The sequence below is a fragment of the Typopeltis vanoorti genome, chromosome 22 (genome assembly GCF_054136105.1).
Source record: "Typopeltis vanoorti isolate ZY-2024b chromosome 22, IOZ_Tvanoo_1.0, whole genome shotgun sequence".
NCBI classification, from domain to species: domain Eukaryota; kingdom Metazoa; phylum Arthropoda; class Arachnida; order Uropygi; family Thelyphonidae; genus Typopeltis; species Typopeltis vanoorti.
Window position 1 is genome coordinate 24,908,269 of NC_143570.1, and position 20,712 is coordinate 24,928,980.

General features: G+C 37.6%; 1 protein-coding gene across 1 annotated transcript in view; it reads right to left on the reverse strand.

The window, feature by feature from the left end:
• Sting (transmembrane protein sting) overlaps positions 1-3,406 on the reverse strand; it is a 200,996-nt gene extending 197,590 nt beyond the window's left edge. The window contains exon 1 of the mRNA XM_090412034.1: positions 3,299-3,406. The gene's annotated coding sequence lies outside the window, so the exon portion shown is untranslated. The remainder of the gene's footprint in view (positions 1-3,298) is intronic.
• Positions 3,407-20,712: the final 17,306 nt, after the last annotated feature.

A 20,712-nucleotide genomic window follows, 5' to 3' on the forward strand; every position in this document is an offset into this window, starting at 1 on the left:
TTTGGTCATTGGCAAAGAGGAGAGTGTTTAAGTTAACTGTAGGTGAAAGTTTAATTCCTTGATGTAAATTTTTACTCCATTTTATTATTATTTAATTTAAGTAGATATTAAAAAGCATTGCTGAGAGGGGACATCCCTGTCGGACCCCTTGGTTAATCTCTCTTGTATATGATAGCTCGTGATTTAATCTTATTTGTATTTGATTATTTTCATATATACTTGTGATAGCTTTTAGGATATTATTTGGTATTTGTCTTTCTTTTAATATGTTAAATAATATGTTTCTTTTAACTTTGTCAAATGCTTTTTCAAAGTCAATAAATGCAATATGTGTTTCTAAATTATATTCTCTTCTTTTCTCTATTATTATTTTTAGGCAAAAGGCTAAAGGCAAAAGGCCAAAAGGTCTATACATGATTGTCCTTTTCTAAATCCATTCTGTACTTCTAGAATAAAATTTTTGGAATATTTCATTAGTTTGTTATTTAAGATTCTGCTATATATTTTGTAACAGGAATTTAGTATACTGAAACCTCTATAGTTTTTAGGGTCATCTCTATTACCTTTCTTAAAGATAGGAATCACAATTGCTTTTTTCCATTCCATTGGGGAGATACCAGTTGAGTAAATTTTATTTAAAAATAATAAGTCTTTCTTTGAATCTTGTTCCTGCATATTTATATAGTTCTGAACCTAGCTTATCTTCTCCAGGTGATTTTCGTTCTTTCAGGCTGATTTCTAATTCTTCTTTAGTTATTTCCTTTTCATTTTCGTTAATTGTTTGCCAGTTGTCTTTTTTAAAATATTTGTCTGTCCACAGTTCTGTGTAGTAATTTAGAAATTCTTCTAATTTCAATTCAGTGTTTAATTTTATGTTTTCTTTGGTATCTGCATTTAAGTGTTTCAAAATCTTATATACATTGGGTCTTATTTTATATAAATCATGTTCTAAATTAGAAACAAATTTATTCCATGATTCTCTATGTCTTTTTTCTGACTTCTCTTTTAGCTATGGCTCTTATTCTTTTATATTCTATTTCATCTTCTAATCTATTACTGCTTAACCATTTGTGATAGGCTTCTTTTTTCTTTTTGATTATTTCTTTAATTGTATCATCCCAGATCTTCAGTTTTTTCTTTTATTGAATTTTTTGGTCTTTCCTAAGCTTTCATTTGTTGCTGCATTTAGTATCGTTTTTATATTAAACCATTCTATTTCTATTTCTTCATTTTGTTTTATTTCATCTAGATATTGGTCAATTCTTTGTTCATATAGCCATTGTACATTTGTGTCATTCAATAGTCTAGTTTTATAAAGAAATGTTTAAATTTTTCTTTCTGTTCTTGTTACTTGTAGCCATTTAGGTGGTAATCTTACTTTTATTTTAACAAGGAAGCGGTCACTGCTTATTTTATATCCTCTGTGAACTCTAACATCTAGTGAAAATTTTGATGTCTTTTCATTTAATATGAAGTAATCTAATATTGATTTCCATCCTCTTGCTGCCCAAGTATATTTATGTATGTTTTTATGTTTATAGAAGGAATTCATTATTTTTAGGTTATTATAAACTACAAAGTCAATCGATTTTTTACCATTTCTGTTTAGAGTGTGTTCTCCATATATTCCTATATTGTTATTAATTTTCGTTTCCAATTCTTGCATTTAAGCCTCCTGCTAAAATTATGTAATCATTTTTATTTATTTTATTATATATTTTGTAGCTGATTATCAAAATCAATATTATCCTGTTCTCTTCCTTCTTCTGGGGCATATAAACCAATTATTGTTAAATAGCCTCTATCATTTTTATTCTAGCTTCTATTATTCTTTCATTCCATAATTTATAATGTTTTAACTGTTTTAAAAGGCAGTTATGAATCCAGAATGTCAGATAATAATAAGTTTAGTTTAATCCTTTATCCAAGTGTGAGCAAACAAAGTTTGTGCCTGAAAGTATCTTCAGGACTGGGGTAAGTTAGTGCAACACCAGGCAACTCGTTGCAAAAGTGGAGAAAGCTCTCTCATCACTCCTATCTCAGTATCTCCCAAAATGCAAAGCACATCTCCTTGTGGATATGTGTACTGCTATGCATTAAGGCAAGGGCCACAACCCATACCGGTTTCGCCTTAATGCATAGCAGTACACATATCCGCAAGGAGATGTGCTTTGCATTATGGGAGATACTGAGATAAGAGTGAGGAGAGAGCTTTCTCCACCTTTGCAACGAGTTGCCTGGTGTTGCGCTACCTTACCCCAGTCCCGAAGATACTTTCATGCGCAAACTTTGTTTGCTCACACTTGGATAAAGGATTAAACTAAACTTATTATAGTCTAACCAAGTGAAAAATAACTTCACAACACCAGAATTTCATAATAATAATAAAACATTAATATTTTCAACTAAAGGTTTTCTAGTAGTCGCTCATATTTGCATAAATTTCTATTTCTCTTTTTGTTAGCTTTCTTTTCTGCAACATGATGTGTATACTGTCATCCACGCACCCTGAATAAAACTGATATCTAGACTGAATCAACACTCTGCAAGAATCAACTAGTTCACACAAGCTGTCACAGTGAAACAAAAGGAAAATCTGGAGTTTTCGGGTTGGAGGAAATTCTAGAAAGGTTTCCGGATGAGATTTATACTAGCATTACCAAAGGTTCATATCGTTCTTATCACACATATATGCTGAAATATTAAATTTGATAGTATTTCTCCAATTATACAACCAGTAAAATGTGACAAATGGTTTATAACTACTTAAGATATACTTCGTTTGGTATCTTCATTTCATATAAAAAGCAAAGGATATTGAATATGATATACCTAAATTTTATCTACTTGACTCAGGGGATTTGCCATGACCACCCATGCATTGTAGAAAAAATCAAATTCCATGTCTAAGAGTCGGGGGGGGGGGGAATGCTTAACTGCTACAGAAACTCCCTATTTCAGGTGTATTACTCTACTCTTCGGTTTTATCCCAATTAGTCCCAATTTATCCCAACTAACATTTCAAAAATACAAAATTTTTCAACCACATAGAATTTAACTACAGGAGAATATTTATGGGGTTGGAAATCGTGTTATATATCTTGTTTGTTCGTTTTTGAATAAATGAATTTACATATAGATATTCATTTACTAAAAAAAGTAAGATATGCAGTTGTTATGTTCTAGATCGTTTCGTGATCATGAAAGCATTTGCTTTAACAAAAAAAAAATTGCTACTAAGGCATAAATAGCAAAAGTGCACAATAATTTTTAAGGAGTAATTTGGAGTCATTCTTACCTCGTTGAAAGAAAAAAAAAATTAGCATCCAGATAGCTCAATGCACCTACATTCAATAGCTGTATTTAAGGAAATACAATCTCCATCAGTTATGAAATGAAACCAAAATCAACCGACCTACATAAAAAAAAAAAAAATACGTGCATCACCCGCTATTTGAAATTTCATCATCACGTTCTCGCACACGGACAGATACAACATCACCTTCCCTATTCTCTTTATAATCAGTGCAAAGCTTATAAGAAAAAATAATAATAAAATAAATCATAATTACGTAATAATCTTTTGCGACACCTGTTTCCCCATATATTATAGTCTGTGGAAATATTATTATGATGATTTAGATAAAACTACCAATAAGCTGATGTTTGTACATCTGAAGGAATTAATAATACGAATCACGACTTACTATTTCACGTTGCCTCACTTTTTAAAATTTTAGTTTCGATTATGGATAATTTGGTGCTAGTGTCCTTGAATGAATTACGTAAAAAAAAAAAAAATCAGCTAACGCCTTTTTATTCCCGTATACGGGAGTAGGCGAGGCCATTTAGCCCTATCTATCTTTTGGAGACTGAGTGGGCAGTTCAATCTCCACTGGTACCCAATCAGAGACAGATGGCCCAAAGCTATCACTAATTAAGCGGTACGCAGTGAAGAGAGACGGCTCAAATGTGCCTCCATCTCGTGGTCCCTAATCCTAACACAATATATTTAATGTCTGAAATAATGTGGGTTCTACGGTCGATTTTCTTGAGTTTACAGGACGAAAAACCCGAGTTTCCGGGAGGAAAAACCTGCTTGCCCGTGCCAGAGATCGTCTAACTCGGGAACCGGTCGAAAAAAGGCTTAGAAAAATTTCCTCTAGTCGCCGACTAGACTCGAAACGAAGTCTTCCTTTGTGCGGCCAAGTGCGGTGGTGTGCAAACGCCACATCCACTGAGTATATTTTTATTAACACTAAAGCATCTATGTACAATCAATATAAATATATATACAACTATTTTTATATATTGTAAATAGTTGTAAATAGTTATATATATACAACTATTTACAATATATACATTTGTACATAGAATGCTTATTCTAATTGACATTTTGATTTACATTTCTTGAGGCTACTTCTACTGAGTTTATTTGTATCAACAACAGCAGCTGTGTACATTTAAAAATAAATATATATACAGCTATTTACAATTTGTACATAGGCTGCTAATTCTATTAGGCATTTTCATTTACTCGTTACAATATACTTATGACACCTGTTTTACAATCACTGTTTAAATAAGATACAACATCACATGCTCAATTTCAATTTTCCTTATTGTCCTATTGAATTGTTTCAGCTGTTTTTTTGTTGGTATATGTTACATACTGATTTCAGTCTATTTATAATAAGTTCCATTATCAGGTCAGTCTATTCTCGTTTATATATATATATATATATATATACATCCACATATACATACATATATATGTTAGCATTGACATTTTCCATATGTACAATTCGTTTTACATATATCTTCATTTTATATCTTTGTTCACATATTTTCGATGATTATTTTATTAACTTAAATTAAATGCACATCTTATTCTTAAAATACATACATTGCTTATGTTTTTATTTACATTTATATATGCATATATTTTGGTAGTATCTCTATATCTCATGCAGATTTTATTTTTTTGTAGGCACTCTTATTTTTACAAAAAGGAATTCCGTCTTGCTTTAACATTATATTGTTTGCTTAACTTAAGAGGTAAATCTGTAATTTCTTACATACAAAGTTTTCTGAATTGCAGAATTAGTTACAGGTCTATAAATGGATAATATATCCTATTAACATTTTGGGTTATTATCATGTTATGAACTTATGTTATCTGCATTTCTTACAATTGACATTTCTACCGTCCTTGAGTCTGTATATACAAGAACATATACATATTTGTGATAATATATCTTAATCTACATATTTATTACTAGAGTAGTATTGACTTATCTTAAGGAGTAATTTGCTATTTACTTTTTTTTTTTTCCCTTACACAATTAGATATACATATATATAACATTCTTATCCCTTATATATAGGCGTACCTATATATTATTATTAATATTTTTATTATTTTTTTTAAACTTTTACTTATTTATTTTAATTATTATTTTATATACATATATACTTTTTTTTTTTTAACATTGTGGCGAATGGGCCTACGTTACCAGCACCTTTGTCTGGGATTATGCTTTTTGTTCAGATAGTGGGTTATCATTATTGTTTACCACTAACTACGGGGGTTCCATTATCGGTGTAAGTTTTATTTTTCCTTCTTCAATTAGGCCGAGTTTCCTCCATTGCTGTGTTGTTATGCTTTTGGTTTGTGTAGTGTTTATGATAATTTCCTTTAAATAATTGTTAATTTTTGCTAGTATGTCTGGTCTGGTCTGGTGTCTCTTCCGTGTATTTTGTCACATCTGTGGGACCATATTGCATACATTGTTATTATTATGATTATTGGTTCTGTTTTTTTTTTTTTCATTTTTTGGTCTTCCAGCCAAAATAATGTGTTTTCAGAGAATGGTTGTGTCTTATTTAGGAATTTCTGTATGGTGTTCCATCCTGTGGACGTTTTGCTACAGAACATCATAATATGATATATTGTCTCTGGGTCGGGACAGAAATGACACTTCAATGGGCCTTGTGGTGGGATTTTTTTTTTGCTACACACCACATTTTTGTGGGGAGATAGGCATGATGTACTTTATGGAAGAATGTTTTGTATTTTGGTGATATTGGAAGTCGGAAAACTTTGCTAAGCACCGGACTTAGCCTAATTTCTCCTTTTCTTATTTCCCTGTGTTGGGGAGGTGGGAATGTCACTTGACTTAATGTTTTATATAGTTATCTTGGTTTAATTGTCAGTAAGGTTTCGGTATCTGAGTGTTTCATTAGATATGTGTACCCTTCGGCTATTTCTTTGAACATTCTCGGGCTTGGTTTTTTTTATATCTGGAAGTGAGCTTATAAACCTATGCGGCAAATACTTTTGTAAGAATGTTGCCGCATAGGCATGATAGATTTTTGTGTGTGCTCGGGCTGCTGTTATTGCCCTGCCGATGAGAGTTTTCAGATGGATGTTTAGCAATGCTAAACCTCCAGCTTCAACTTCATGGAAGAGTGTTGATCTGCGCATGGGTTCATACTGAGAGCCCCAGATGTATGTAGCGCAGAGCCTGTGTATTTTTTCGGCCCACCTTCCGTGATATCGGGTGTTGTGTATCTTGTACCACAGGCGAGATGTTAGGTAGATATTGCAAATCCGGGCCCTTCCTCTGATGGACAGCTGTCTAGGGCGCACTGCATTAATTTTCCTCTTTATGCCGCCATGGAGTTCTTTCCACTGTTCTTCGTGTGATTCTGAGCTTCCAATGTTGATGCCCAGAACCGGTATGTAATTATTCACCTGTATTCCTGAAGGAATCCTTGGTTGGTTTTCCCACTTTCCAATTATTTTGCAGTGGGATTTTGCTAGTTTCACATTCAGTGCTGAGGCTTTGCTGAAGTCTTTTATTATTTTGAGTGTTGTGTCCAAAGATTTTTGTGTTCCTAGTGTTAAAGTGGCGTCATCAGCATATGCCAAAATTTTGGCGTCACTTTCTCCGTGTATATGTGTTCCTTTGATATCGTTGTTTGTGTTAATGACTATAATGAGTGGTTCTAGGGCTAGAACAAATAGAGCCATGGATAGTGGGTCTCCTTGCCGGATGGAACATTTTATTGGGAAAGAGGCTGAGAGATTTTTATTAATGATCAGCCAACTTTCCGCGTTTCTGTACAAAAGCTTAATCGTTTCTTTCCAGTTTACTCCAACTCCTATTCGGTCTAGTGTTTCAAACAGGTATTGGTGGCTAACTGTGTCAAATGCCTTTTGAATATCTAGACCCATTACAATACATGGATTTTCTGTGAGGCTGTAATAATCGCAAATGCATTGGAGGTGCATTATTGTGTCAAGAATCTTTCTTCCTTTCACTGCACATGATTGTGCTGGTGAGATAAGTTTATGGAGGTGCTTTTGTATTCGGTTTGTAAGTATTTTAGATATTATTTTGTAATCAGTATTCAGTAGGGTTATGCCTCTCCAGTTTTTTATGACTTGTAACTTCTGTCGATTCCCAACCTTTAGTAGTAGTACAATGTGTCCTGTGTTGAATTTTGCTGGCGTTGTCTATGTTGTAATCATCGTGTTGATCATTTTAATAAAAATATGTTCAAATGTTGGGAAGTATTCTATATAGAATTCGCCTGTTAGTCCATCTTCACCTGGTGATTTGTTTTCCGGGAGCTGTTTCACTATAAGACGGCATTCTGCTACGGTGATTAGTGCGTCGATCTCCTCAGCCTCCTGCTGGGTGATTTTGGGGAAGGAGTGAAAGGAATCTTTCTCTTTCTTCCTGACTGCTGGGTTTTTCTTGAAATAGTGAAAAAAAAGTATTTTTGAACACCACGAATTATTTCGGAGTCTTTATTTAGGGTTTGGCCTTCGTATGTTATGGTTTTTATTCTCTGTTTTGCGTTCCGTTGTTTCTCAAACAGCCATGCTGTCGAGGTCTTCCCTTCATCATTTTCAATTATTTTGAGACCAGCACGTAGCCACGCTCCTTCTATTTCCTGAAACTGTTTCGCTGTTATGCGGGTTTTAATTTCTTCTATTTCTGTTCTGATGTTTTCATTATTTCTGTCATGGTGGTGATACAATTTTGATAATTTCTTCGTGTCAGCGTTCTGTTTGTTCCTGCTTTTTTATTCTACTAATTTTGATTGCTGTTTGTTTTGTCATGTGTTTAAATTTCTCCCAGGCTGTTACAGCATTTTCTATGGATTCTATTTCCTCAACTATTTTCTCTATGTTATTGTTGAATTCATCGTCATCTTTAAGGTGTTTATTAAATTTCCATAGGGGGAAATTTCTGTTTGTAAACTTATCAGCTGTTTCTGTTTGTTGATATTGTAGTTCAGCCATCACCATATGGTGATCAATGAACATGACAAGAGTGTGTGTGTTGTACAGTTTTGACCTTTATATTTCTGAATGTTTGGATGTATATGCGGTCTATTGTAGAGGCATTTCCGGGTGCAAAATATGTGAATTCCTTCTTTTGGGAATGCAAGATTCTGAAGGCATCTGATAGGCCACAGTGGGTGAAAACTCTTGTGAAATTTTTCTGCGGAAGTAAGTTTGGGTGTTTTTGATCCTTTCGTGGTTGTTCTGTAAAGTTCATATCTCCTGCTATTATTGGGTTATTTTTTTGTTGAATATAGTGTCGCACTTCCTCCCAGAAGGTGGTCTTATGATTATGTGTGGCTGGTCCATATATGTTAATTATGTTATGTATTTTTTTCTGCCAAAGGAGCTCGACCTCCAGAACTCTATGCCTGATTACGACATTATGGGATAATATTTGGAGGTTACCCGATTTTTTATTAGTGTAGTAACTCCACCTATTCCATTGGTCTGAGCCTCTTCGGCAAGAATATGGTACATTGCTTGTAACTTGTATTTGAAGCTGTTTGATGGGTCAGTGTTGTTGTGTAGTCTAGTGTCTTGTATCATAAGTATATCGGGTCTGTGTTGAAAGATTAAATTAACTGTTAGTTGAATCGATGTTTTATTATTTAGCCCGTTTACATTTAGTGTGATGATTTTTAGATTGTGAGTCATAGTTAGAAAGTTGAAAGTTTTCTAGAGCATTTTCTTTACGGACTCTTAGCTTTTTTTTTCTTCTTTGAGTTTTGACTTCAGGCTTTTGGTGATGTTAGGCATAAACTTCATTTTTGCTCTCTTTACTGGGGTCTGTTTAGTATTCCATTCTGATTTCTCTACTTCGTTTTCTAAATCCGTTTTACTTTTTTCTGTAATTTGTGTTACCGAGATGGTTTGAATTATTTCACTGTTTGGAAGTTCTTCATCTTCAACCGGGCAATTATTATTTAATTCTTCATTTGTGTTATTCGGAGTGATTTTTTTTTCTCTGTAGTTTCAGGTTTTGTTAATTTTTCTGAATTTGAAACTGACCTTTGGCTGTTAGTCTCCTCGCCCGCCCGGATAATCCCTTCCTTTGCCTTTAGCGGAGAGTTATTCTAATTACATTCCTCGTTCCCGTAGGTGTTAAGCCCTGGGGCGCTGCTCTCATTGACCCGATTCTCTGCCTCATATTCAATACTTCAGGTTATTTCCTGGAAGTCTTCTGCTTTTTCAAGCTTATCGCATGTGTTCGGTTGACTGCCCAAAGGGCGCGCGGCCAACATGGAGGCATATGTCTGCCCTGGACATTGTTTAATATCGTGTCCGATTCTCTTGCATCGCTCACATTTCGATGCTGTACATTCTATTCTTAGATGACCTACCTGCCTGCATCTGAATCATACAGGAGGTCTTCCTGGAATGATCACTAAGCCTGGCATTTTAGAAACTTTTATAATGTACGGGATATTTTCTATTCTGGCATCGTCATTCAATGTAATAGTTAATCTTTTTTTGTTAGATAATACATGCGCCGATTCTTTATCTTTTATATTGGATACATTTTCAATACATTCTATTTTACCAAATGATTCGAAGTGCATGCCAACTAATCTGCTAGATATTTGGGGGGACAACCAGTGAATTAAAATATCTAATTTTCTAGATCTCAGAATGGGGATAATTTCACATGTATGGTTATTAACATTAAGTGATTTTAATTTAGCAAATTTTTCTTTCAAAGAAACATGTTTAAATGAAATTATAAAAATATAACTGAACTTTAAGGAGCCAAGGTGCCATACATCGGAACCTCTTACCTTGCCTTTCAAACTTTCGATGATATCCAGTTCTGTATATGGGGCACCAGAAGGATCACACTTTAGGATGCAGGCATTGCTCCAATCTAGTTCATCTGGGAGATTCAACGATGAGAGAACATCTGAATTGAAATCCTTCGTTGTACTGGCAGCAGGTGACTGAAAGACGGTCGCTGATGCCTATTCCATTGTGTTATGTAGATTTGTTACTGTAGAAACTGGGGATGTATCCTTCAGAGATCCAGTAGCCTTGGTACTCGAAGAGGTATTGCCAGATGAAACATTTCCTTCCGGTAGTTGTTGAAAGCTAGTAGCCTTAATAGGAGAGCTTGTATTAGCAAGTGAAGATTTTTCCGCGATCGACGCCATGCTGTATCCACTGAGCTACACAGGCTCCCCCCCCCAAAAAAAATAAAATAAATAATAATAATAATATCTAGAACAGCACAAAAAAGAAGGTGAAGAATACAAAATAAAACACGAAATTTTCTCTAAAATCTGAAAATATCAAGGTTTTATAATCAAAAATTGGCCTGGTTGGCAGAGTGGTTAGCATATCTGCTCTCCAGCCAGAAAGCCGCAGGTTCGAATCCTGCCATGGGCATGGATGTTTGTGATTGTCTGTGAAAATACTAGTGGTGGTGGTCATCCGTAGATGGCATTGGTGTAGATGATGTGGGTGGTCGCGGTTGGTGGAGAGAAGGAAAGTTGTTGGTAGAGGCCCTCCCTCGATGAGTCTTTGGACTCCCTGGAGGTGTTACATAATAATAATAATAAACCTAATAATATTTATCTTATAGTTTACTGTAAAAAGACGATTTCATGAAAATACAGAAAAAAAGGCAATTATGGATTCGATTCTAGTTACTGGCTAGACAAACTTTATCTGAGGCTGTTTTTAGTGACATCATTATTAGTAGGTATTTGGCAAGAAATTTTTGATCCGAAAAATACTTATGGTTTTAATTAAGTAACTCAGAAAATTCGACAATGAAACAGGAACCCTTACTTGCTCATGAACATGCACATAAATAAATAAAAGTAATTGGAAACATTGTCTACATACATACATACATCTGCAGCACCCACTCTTCCTAGTTGGGTTGTGGGGGCAACAGCTGCAAGAGGAACTTCCAAAGGTAACGATCCTCTGCCACCAAGCTCAGGTTTTCTGGTGGGATTCCCAAACGTGTCCACCCAAGGTTTTGGATATAATCTATCCAGCGAGTCCTTGGCCTTCCACGTGGCCTCCCACCCTCTGGCTTGAAAAAGAGGGCCTGCTGAGGGAGCCTCTCTTGTGGCATTTTGACCAGGTGCCCGTACCAAAGTAACTGTGATCTCTCAATACGGAGAAGCAGCGGTTGAGTATTGAGGGTTTCCCGAATTGCAGAGCTTCTGACTCTGTCGAGTTTTGTCAGCCCCACAACCCCTCGAAGGAACCTCATTTCAGCCGCTTGGATTCGTGTCCGCATTCTTTCAGTCATTACCCAACTCTCATGACCATAGGTGAGGATGGGGACATAGACTGTATTGAAGCCAGCCAGCTTTGCCTTCTGGTTTAACTCTCGCTTCAATATTACCGAACGGCCAAGCTCCCGCAATATTGAGCTTGCTAAGCCAGTTCGAGTATATAGCTCTATGTCCCATTTTCCATCATTCGTGAATATGGACCCAAGGTATTTAAACTTCTCCACCTGCCTCATTGGGACTTCACTTACATGTAGAGTGCACTGGGATGGTTGTCTTGAGACAACAAATGTTTCAGTTTTTGCCACACTGATCTTCATTCCGGCATCTGCACAAACAGCTACAAACCTATCCAGGGTCCACTGGAGGTCATCTGTGGAAGAGCTAAGCAGAACTAGTTTATCTGCAAAAAGCAGACGTCCAATGCTACATTTTCCAATTCTTACACACTCACTGCCTCGGCTGTGCCTATCAATCCAATCCATAAATATTATGAAAAGGAGGAGTGACAGAACACACCCTTGGCAGAGGCCAACGGAGACTGTGAAAGGTTCAGATTTTGTGCTGTTTACGCTGACACAAAACTCTGGGCATTCATAGAGGGACTTGATGGCAGCTAATAGTTGACCATCCACTCCATACTCCTGTACTACTTCCCAAAGCTTATCCCGAGGAACCCGGTCATATGCCTTCTCCAAGTCCACAAAACATGTGTAGACATTCTTGGCATATTCCCAAGAATTCTCAAAGACTTGCCTTAAAGTGAAGATTTGGTCAGTTGTGCTTCTACCAGGACGAAAGCCACATTGTTCTTCCTGGAACTTTGCCTCAACTATGCTCCTGCACCGTCTTTCCAAGCACTTAGCATACACTTTCCCAGGCAGGCTGAGCAGAGAGATGCCACGATAGTTACTGCAATCCTTCTGGTCTCCCTTCTTAAAGACTAGTATTATTATGCCTGTCTTCTATTGCTTTGGTGCTCGCCCAGATATCCAAGCAGCCTGACACACTCGAGTCAGCCAGAGAACACCGTCTCGATTTAAGGCTTTTAGCATTTCCGGCCGAATTTCATCATCGCCAGCAGCCTTGCCCGATTTTAGCGATTTTATTGTTAAATGGACCTCTTCTGCTGTGAGACTAGTCATTCCCCCGATCTGCACCTCTTGGATGTCCACAACTGCTGGGCCACCCGGGTTAAGAAGGCTCTCAGAGTATTCCCTCCATCTGTGGAGGATATCGTTCTCGGTTGTTAAAAGTGCACCATTGGAGGCCTTAATTGGCCTTGCTGTGCACGATTTCCTCCCTCGAAGGCGGCGGATGGTCTGGAAGAATACTTTGTTTGTATTTGCATAGGATGAGTCTAATCTTTCTCCAAAGGATTCCATTCCCAAGCCTTTTGCTTTGCTGTCTTTACTGCCTTAGCAGCAGCGTTTCGTGCCTCAGCATACCACAAACGCATCTCGGGTGACCTGACTCTAAGCCATGTTAGGTAGGACTCCTTTTTTGCCCGGACAGTTTTTCGGACTACTTGGTTCCACCAAGGTGTCCTTTTCTCACTGCCCATTGCCATGCCGAGCCGCTTTCTGCCGCACCATGAGAGTGCAGAGGCAGTGACAGCTGTTCTGAACAACTTCCATTCCTCCTCAACATCTGCAGTATGCTTGGGAATCTCTTTGAACCTGGAGGAAATGTCATCTGCAAAATTCTTCCCCACAGCCTCATTTTCCAATGTCTCCCATTTCACGCGGTAAGCTGCTTAGGCCTACCAGCATTGATGGTAGCATCCGGTTTCTGAAGCCATAGAGTGCATACAACAAGGTGGTGGTCAGTTGACAGTTCTGCCCTTCTCATACGAACGTCCAACACTGAAGAAAATAGGTCTGCTGAGACTATAAAGAAGTCAATCAGAGGCCTTTGTTCTAGTGTATCCCTGTACCAGGTAAACGTATGGACTTCTAGGTGCTGGAAGAAGGTATTCATTATGGACAAGCTGTTAGTACAGCAGAAGTCCAATAATTTCAGCCCATTCGCGTTAAGGGCAGGGGAACCGTTCCTCCCAACCACACTCCTCCATGTCTGGTCATCTGTTCCAACATGTGCATGGAAGTCACCCATTAGCAGGACTGATTCCATGTCTGCCACTCTGTCGAAAGCAGCATCCACTTCCTCTAGGAACGCAGAGTATTCTGACTCCAGATTAGGTGCATTGGCTTGCACCACAGCCAAATCATGGTTTTTCATCTGAAGCCTTAACACACACATACCCGTCCCCCCAATGGGATCCACTCAGCAACACACTCTGACAGCTGGGGGCTTGTGAGTATCCCCACACCCGCCTGAGCAGACATTGTCGGGCTCACATCAGAGTAGTAGAGCTTCCACCCCTTATCCAGGTCGACAGTTCCAGAGCCTCTCCTCTTGGTTGAAGAAAGCCCGACTAAGTCTAGCCGGTAGCGCTTGGCTTCCTCAACCAGTTCCAACTCCTTTCCTGTCAGAGAGAAGATGTTCCAGTTGCCTAAAGCTATAGTCTGGTGCCGTTGTCGTTGCCATTTCCGTCCTTTTGCAGAACCATTTCTTTGCGCTTCCCCTAAACACTTCCCCAAACGAGTAGCGGGCCCATTGATGAAATTTCCTCTAGCAGAGTGCTGAGGAGTGGTGTCTAAGGGAGACTGTAACATATTTTTCTAACGGGTCCCTCTGCCTAAAACCCGAACGCGTCCCTTGGTAACCTGCTTGGTAACTTGATCATGTTACAGTGTTTGTTAATGTCCTGTTAGCACAAGACGAAATGACAGAAAAATAGGAAAGATTCCCCTCGAATACTCTAATAGCATTCAGGGGAAGGAGTAAGAGAAGAAAGAAAGAAGCAAGGGAGGAAGAGGAGGGACCAGTCTACAGATAATATAACAGATGTATATTACATGAAGGCATGATCCAGCATCAGGTACCTCGGGTTTGCCACACCTGTACTCACTAAAGTGATCCCCTGAGGCAACATTGTTTATGTATTATTATTATTATTATTTCGTGATGAGATGGGCTTCAATTAATGACCTAGAGACTTTTAAAGAAGGTAAAACAGTCCAACCTATTATTTTTGAGACAAATGAAACGGCCTTAGAGAATTTATTTTGATTGAAATATAGCTATCAATCTGGCATATGTAACATTGAGTTCACTGCTACCTCTTCACTAAACAAAGAAACTCAGGTGTATGAAGAGGAGGCATCAGAGCGGTTGCACAAACTGAATAACAATTCAGCAATAGGGACTGATGTGCTGTACCACAAGGATCGGTGCCTGTCCCACTGCTATTCAACCTGTACATTAATGATGGGGGGAGGGATTTGACAAGCAACATACAGCTATTTGCTGATGATGCAAAGATAGGTAGGGTAATCAGGCATGCTGGTGATATGCAATACTTGCAGAAGGATTTGAGTAGGCTGGCATGGAGAAATGGATGACAGTTCAATGTCAATAAGTGTAAAATCAATCACTTTGGCATGATTATATATCCAATATCGTATTATGTAGGTGGGAATATGCCAGAAGAAACCGATGAGGTTAGGGACTCTTGGAGTATTAGTATATAGGAAGTTGAATTTCAGGGGCCATGTAGCAAAAATAATTGCAATTATTTCCAAGGTTGCTTCAGCATTTGCTGAAGCAACTTTTCATATGTAAAAATAAGAATGTCATTTTGTCTCTGTACAAGGACAAGAGACCTCACTTGAACTATTGTGCACAGTTTCCGTTGTGATTCTGATGTAGAGGAGAGAGTGCAAAGCAAGGTGTTAAAACGCTATCAGGATTATGGAATGCTGATTATGAAGATAGATTGAGAATTTGCACACTGCAGACTAGTGGCGGCTGGTGAAAATTTTAAGTATTAAAAGTTTTTCGTCCCGTAAACTCAAGAAAATCGACCGTAGAACCCACATTATTTCAGACATTTTTATTGTGTTAGGGACCACGAGATGGCGGCACATTCGAGCCGTCTCTCTTCACTGTGTACCGCTTAATTAGTGATAGCCTTGGACCATCTATCTCTGATTGGTACCAGTGGAGATTGAACTGCCCACTCAGTCTCCAAAAGTTAGATAGGGCTAAATGGTCTCACCTACTCCCCGTATACGGGAATAAAAAGGCGTTAGCTGATGAAAAGTTTTTATAAGTATTAGGTACTGCATATACAAAAGAAAAAAATAAAAATAAAAATTCTTTTTTTCCTAATCAGTAACCAATTTATTAATAAATAAATTTACATATTAAAAAATTCTTTATTAAAAATATTTCACCCTCACCACCTAATAATAAAAGTTTCGTATCTCACAAAAATATCGTGCAAGCATACGATACACTGCCCAAACGAGCAGTGTCGGGAATGATTTGTAATGTGCAATCACTGAAGGAGCTAGATTTGGAGCTAGGGAAGAAAAAAAGAGCTAGATCTAGTTTCAAAAGAGCTAAATTGGCAACACACTGCAACCAATACTTCGATTGTCGTAATGTTGGTAACTTCTACAGGCCAAGAAGTGACTTTCTTAAGGAGCCTGTGAAGTTTTCTAATTTGTGAGTTGGTGGGATTGTATTCGATAGGGAGGTAAGTAGCCCAATCTAATAGAAGAGCATTAAGCTTACCTGTGTAATCCTTTTGGTTAAGTACTACAGTTGCATTTCCCTTATCTGCTTTGGTGATGACTAATTCTTTATTATTCCTCATTTCCTGCAGAGCTTTATATTCTTTGTTGGATATGTTGGTTTTTGGTGGTCTTGCTTTCGAGAGGACACAAGCTACATCCAGTCTTACACTGTTGGCGATTGGATGTGGAAGCCGTTTAACTCTACCCCTCCCCCCGTATTTACGAACTCCCAAAAATACACAAAGAAAATGTGCCATTACGTCCCATAGTGGATGGCATTGATCCCCCCATATACAAATTAGCTAAACATTTGGCCAAAGAGCTCAAACACTATACTGGCAACACACCATCACACACAAAAAACTCAGCCCACTTCAAAGCCAGCATAGAAAACCTTACACGCAAACATACTGACATAATGGTCAGCTTTGACATCTCCTCCTTATTCACAAATGTCCCACTCAAGGAAACTTTAGAGCTAATCCAAGCTAAATTTTCTCCCTATATCTCAGCCCTATTTCAGTTCACAATGAACTCAGACTATTTCGTTTGGCAGGGAAAATTCTACAAACAAATAGAGGGGACAGCCATGGGTGCACCACTCTCCACACCCTTGGCCAACTTCTTTATGGAGACTTTTGAATAGAAAGCCTTAGCCTCTGCCCCACAAAAACCAACCATATGGATTTGCTATTGATGATGTGTTTGCTATTTGGCCACATAGCTCTGAAACACTCCTCTCCCTCTTAACATACTTAAACAACCAATACCCCAGAATCAAGTTCACCCTGGAAAAAGAGGAAAACAACAGCCTCCCTTTCCTAGACACACTAGTTACCCACCAGCCTGATGGAACCTTGGTTTTCTCAGTTTATAGAAAACCCACCCATACAGGCAGATACATTCACCAACAATCCCACCACCCACCCTCACAACAATATGGAGTGGTGAAAACACTATACAACAGGGCTAAACTAATCTGTTCTAACGACATGGCCTTAAACACTCAACTAAATCACATCCTCCATACTTTCTCAGCAAATGGCTACCCCCCCCCCCAACAAGGATTACTCTAAATCCATCACCCCTTACATCCGAGGCACCTCTGAAAAAATTACCAAAATCTTAAAAAAACACGACTTGACCTCCTGTTACAGGCCATACAGAAAATTGGCATCCCTTATCCGCTCCACTAAAGACCAACCACTTCCCCTAGACCTACGTGGTGTATACCAGGTCCCTTGCAGCTGTAAACTGTTTAACTTTGGCCAAACAGGCAGGACAGCGAATATCAGAATTTCTGAACACAATGACTACATCCGTTTTCACAAGTACAGCCATTCAGGTCTTGCAGACTATGCTCTGGATACACGTCACAGAATACGGTGTAAGAAAGATACAGTAATATACCATAGCAAATACAAATTCGAAAGACTATTTATGAAATAAGCCTCAGCCCTAAGAAACTCTCCAAATTAGGAGAACAATAGCTTCATCTCTTCATTCTCAGTTATTGTGTTGTAGTGCCTACGTGCATGTGCCTTTTTTTGTAAGTTCCTTTTGAAAGATGGCAAAGTAACGCTGAAATATCGGAAAATATTTTAGATACGAATATAAATTAATTTATATTCGTATCTACGTGTTCAATTCCCTAAGTGATTTAAAAATTGCCATATTTAATTTACCATCTACACTAAGAATTGTGTCTAACTAGCTGAAATGTTTTACTTGTTCTATAGGTTCTCCATTCACAATGTTTCAATGCTTCTGCCTATTTTCATTGTCTTTGTCTTATTGCTGACTTTCATACCATATCTATTACAACAGTTATTCAATTTAGTCAGGGAATCTTGCAGACTTAGAAGTATAACATCATCTGCATAAAGTAAAAAAGCTAACATTAACATCTCCAATTTTGGTATCAGGTTTAATACCATTTTCCTTCATAATGTGATCCATGTAGATGATGAATAACAGAGGGGATAATGTAGAATCTTGCCTGACACAAGATTTACCATTAAACCACCTTCCTGTACTTCTTTTAATTCTAACTGCTGACTTAAAACGCAAATAAAGACTAAGTATTGCTTGATACATTGCCCCATTGACACCATATAACTGTAGCGTTTTTAATAGCTTCTTTCTTGGCACCTTGTCATATGCCTTTTCCAGACCTACAAAACTTAAATACAGAACTTTGTTATATTCCCATGATTTCTCAACTATCTGTCATAAAGTGAAATTCTGATCCTGATAGCCTCTATTTGGCCTGAATGCAGCTTGTTCTTCACCATTCTTCTTAACCGTTTCTCAAGTATACTTGCATATATCTTACGAGGAACACTCAGTAAAGAAATACCGCTGTAATTCTCACATTCTATTTCCCTTTTTATATATGAATACTATAGGAGCTCTACTCCAATCATCTGTAATTCGTTCCCTGTCCAGGCTTTCTGAACTATGCAGTGCAGCCACTGTACGACTATTATGCCTTCATACTTGAGCATTTTTGGTCGAATATCATCTACTCCTGCTGCCTTTCCACATTTCAGGCTTTTGATGGCTTTTTCTACGTCATCTTTTTCATCTTTCTATGGATATGTATTCCTGACTGCATGCCTGGTCACTGTTTTTTACCACTGTGCTGTCATCACTGCTTGTTTCATTCAGCCACTTTTCGAAGTAATTACTCCACACTTCAAGGATATCTTTTTCTACTGTTTTCATATCTAATTCCTTTTACAGCACTCGTTCCTCCATTTCTGAGCTTCTTCAACAATCTTCAGAATAGCTTGCCATCTTCTTGATATTTATTTTCTATGTTCTTACCAAAGTCCTCCCATGACTTTTGTTTAGCTAATGTTTAGCTTTCTTACATTTGTCTCTGTATTCTCTAAGAGAACAAGCTGACTTATTTGCCAGGAACTTTTGGCATGCTTTCTTCTTTTCTTTCACTGCCTCTTTAACATCCTGTGTCCAGCATGGAGTTCTGATTTTTCTATCCTTACAGACAACCTCACCACATGCCTTTCTGGGTGAAGTGTTTTCTTCAGGGCTTGCCACTGAATCTCCAGAGTTTGGTTCCTGTTCTCAAACTCTTTCATTTTTTTTTTTTTTTTTAAATCACATTTGTGTATTTTAGTCTACAGTTCACATCTGAGAGCTGCTCAACTTTCATTCGCTTTAAAACTTTCTTACATGTTATTCTTTTCAATATCAAATTCAATTTTATCCTGCTCAGGACTAAATGGTGATCACTTCCAATTTCAAATCCTCTGTGTACACTCTGGTGTCCTGCACCAGGGAGAAAATATCACTATCAACAATAACATAGTCAATGGGACGTTTCTTATTCCTTGCCTCTTCTATCCATGTGAATTTGTGCACATTTTTATGTTGGAACATTGTGTTAGTAATAACCAGTCCATGTCCTGAGCCGAAATCCAAGAGGTATTTGCCATTATTAGTTTGGCTCTTTTCTTCAAATTTTCCCAATATATTTTTGTATGTCTGATAAGCATTTCCTACTCTGCTATTTAGATCCCCAATGAGGACTAACTTTTCATTTTTCATTGTGTCAGTTGCTTTCTCTAAAGCCTCAAAAAATTCCTCCACTTCTACCTTAGCAGAACCTTCTGTACCATAGGCACAAATGTCTCATTGTCCAGTTACCCATTCTCATATTTGCCCACATCACTCTACTTGAGACCGCCTTCCATTCAAGAAGATTAGCCTCATATTTAGTGTTGAATACTATGGCTACTCCTTTTCCTTGATTGTCATTGCCTGAATATAGCATTTTGTATTTATTGCTCAGAAAGATCTCACCCGTTTTTTCCTTTTTTGTTTCAATCATTATGTCGATCTGGTACTTATCCAATTCCTCAGTTAGTTCCATTTCTTTGCAATTCAGGCTTCTTATGTTGATAGTACTGATCTCAAATTTCGGTGATGTTGAGTTGGGGTGGGTTTTAGGATTTGTTCTAGTAGCTTTCACTTTTCACTGTTTGCCCTGGTTCTCTGCTGAAAATAATTGGGGCCTTGTTTAACCAGGCAACACCACAGCTGGTATGAAATTATGTCATGTTGTACCATCATTTTTTATTTTGGTTTAAGGCAATAAGAATACATTTTGGTCAGCTATATTCCCAAATTGCCAGCCCATCCTCGTCCATTCAGTATCCAGGTACTGAACGAAGGAGGGTGCAACGAGAAGGTGAGGATTGGACATTCGGTCAGAAGCCCCGATCGGTTCTCCGCATTCCTTTACCTATGTGGAGGTCTCCTCTCAGTTATATATTGACCCTTAAGCACCCCTTACAAATTATTGTATTTTACAAAATGGATGATGCTAACAAAATTATCATTTACCACTGACTTCAGTTCTGGAAAGATAAAAAAAATTAGCCATAGAGTTCCAGATCTGGGATTAATGAGTATATAAAAAAAAAGTCATGCTGAT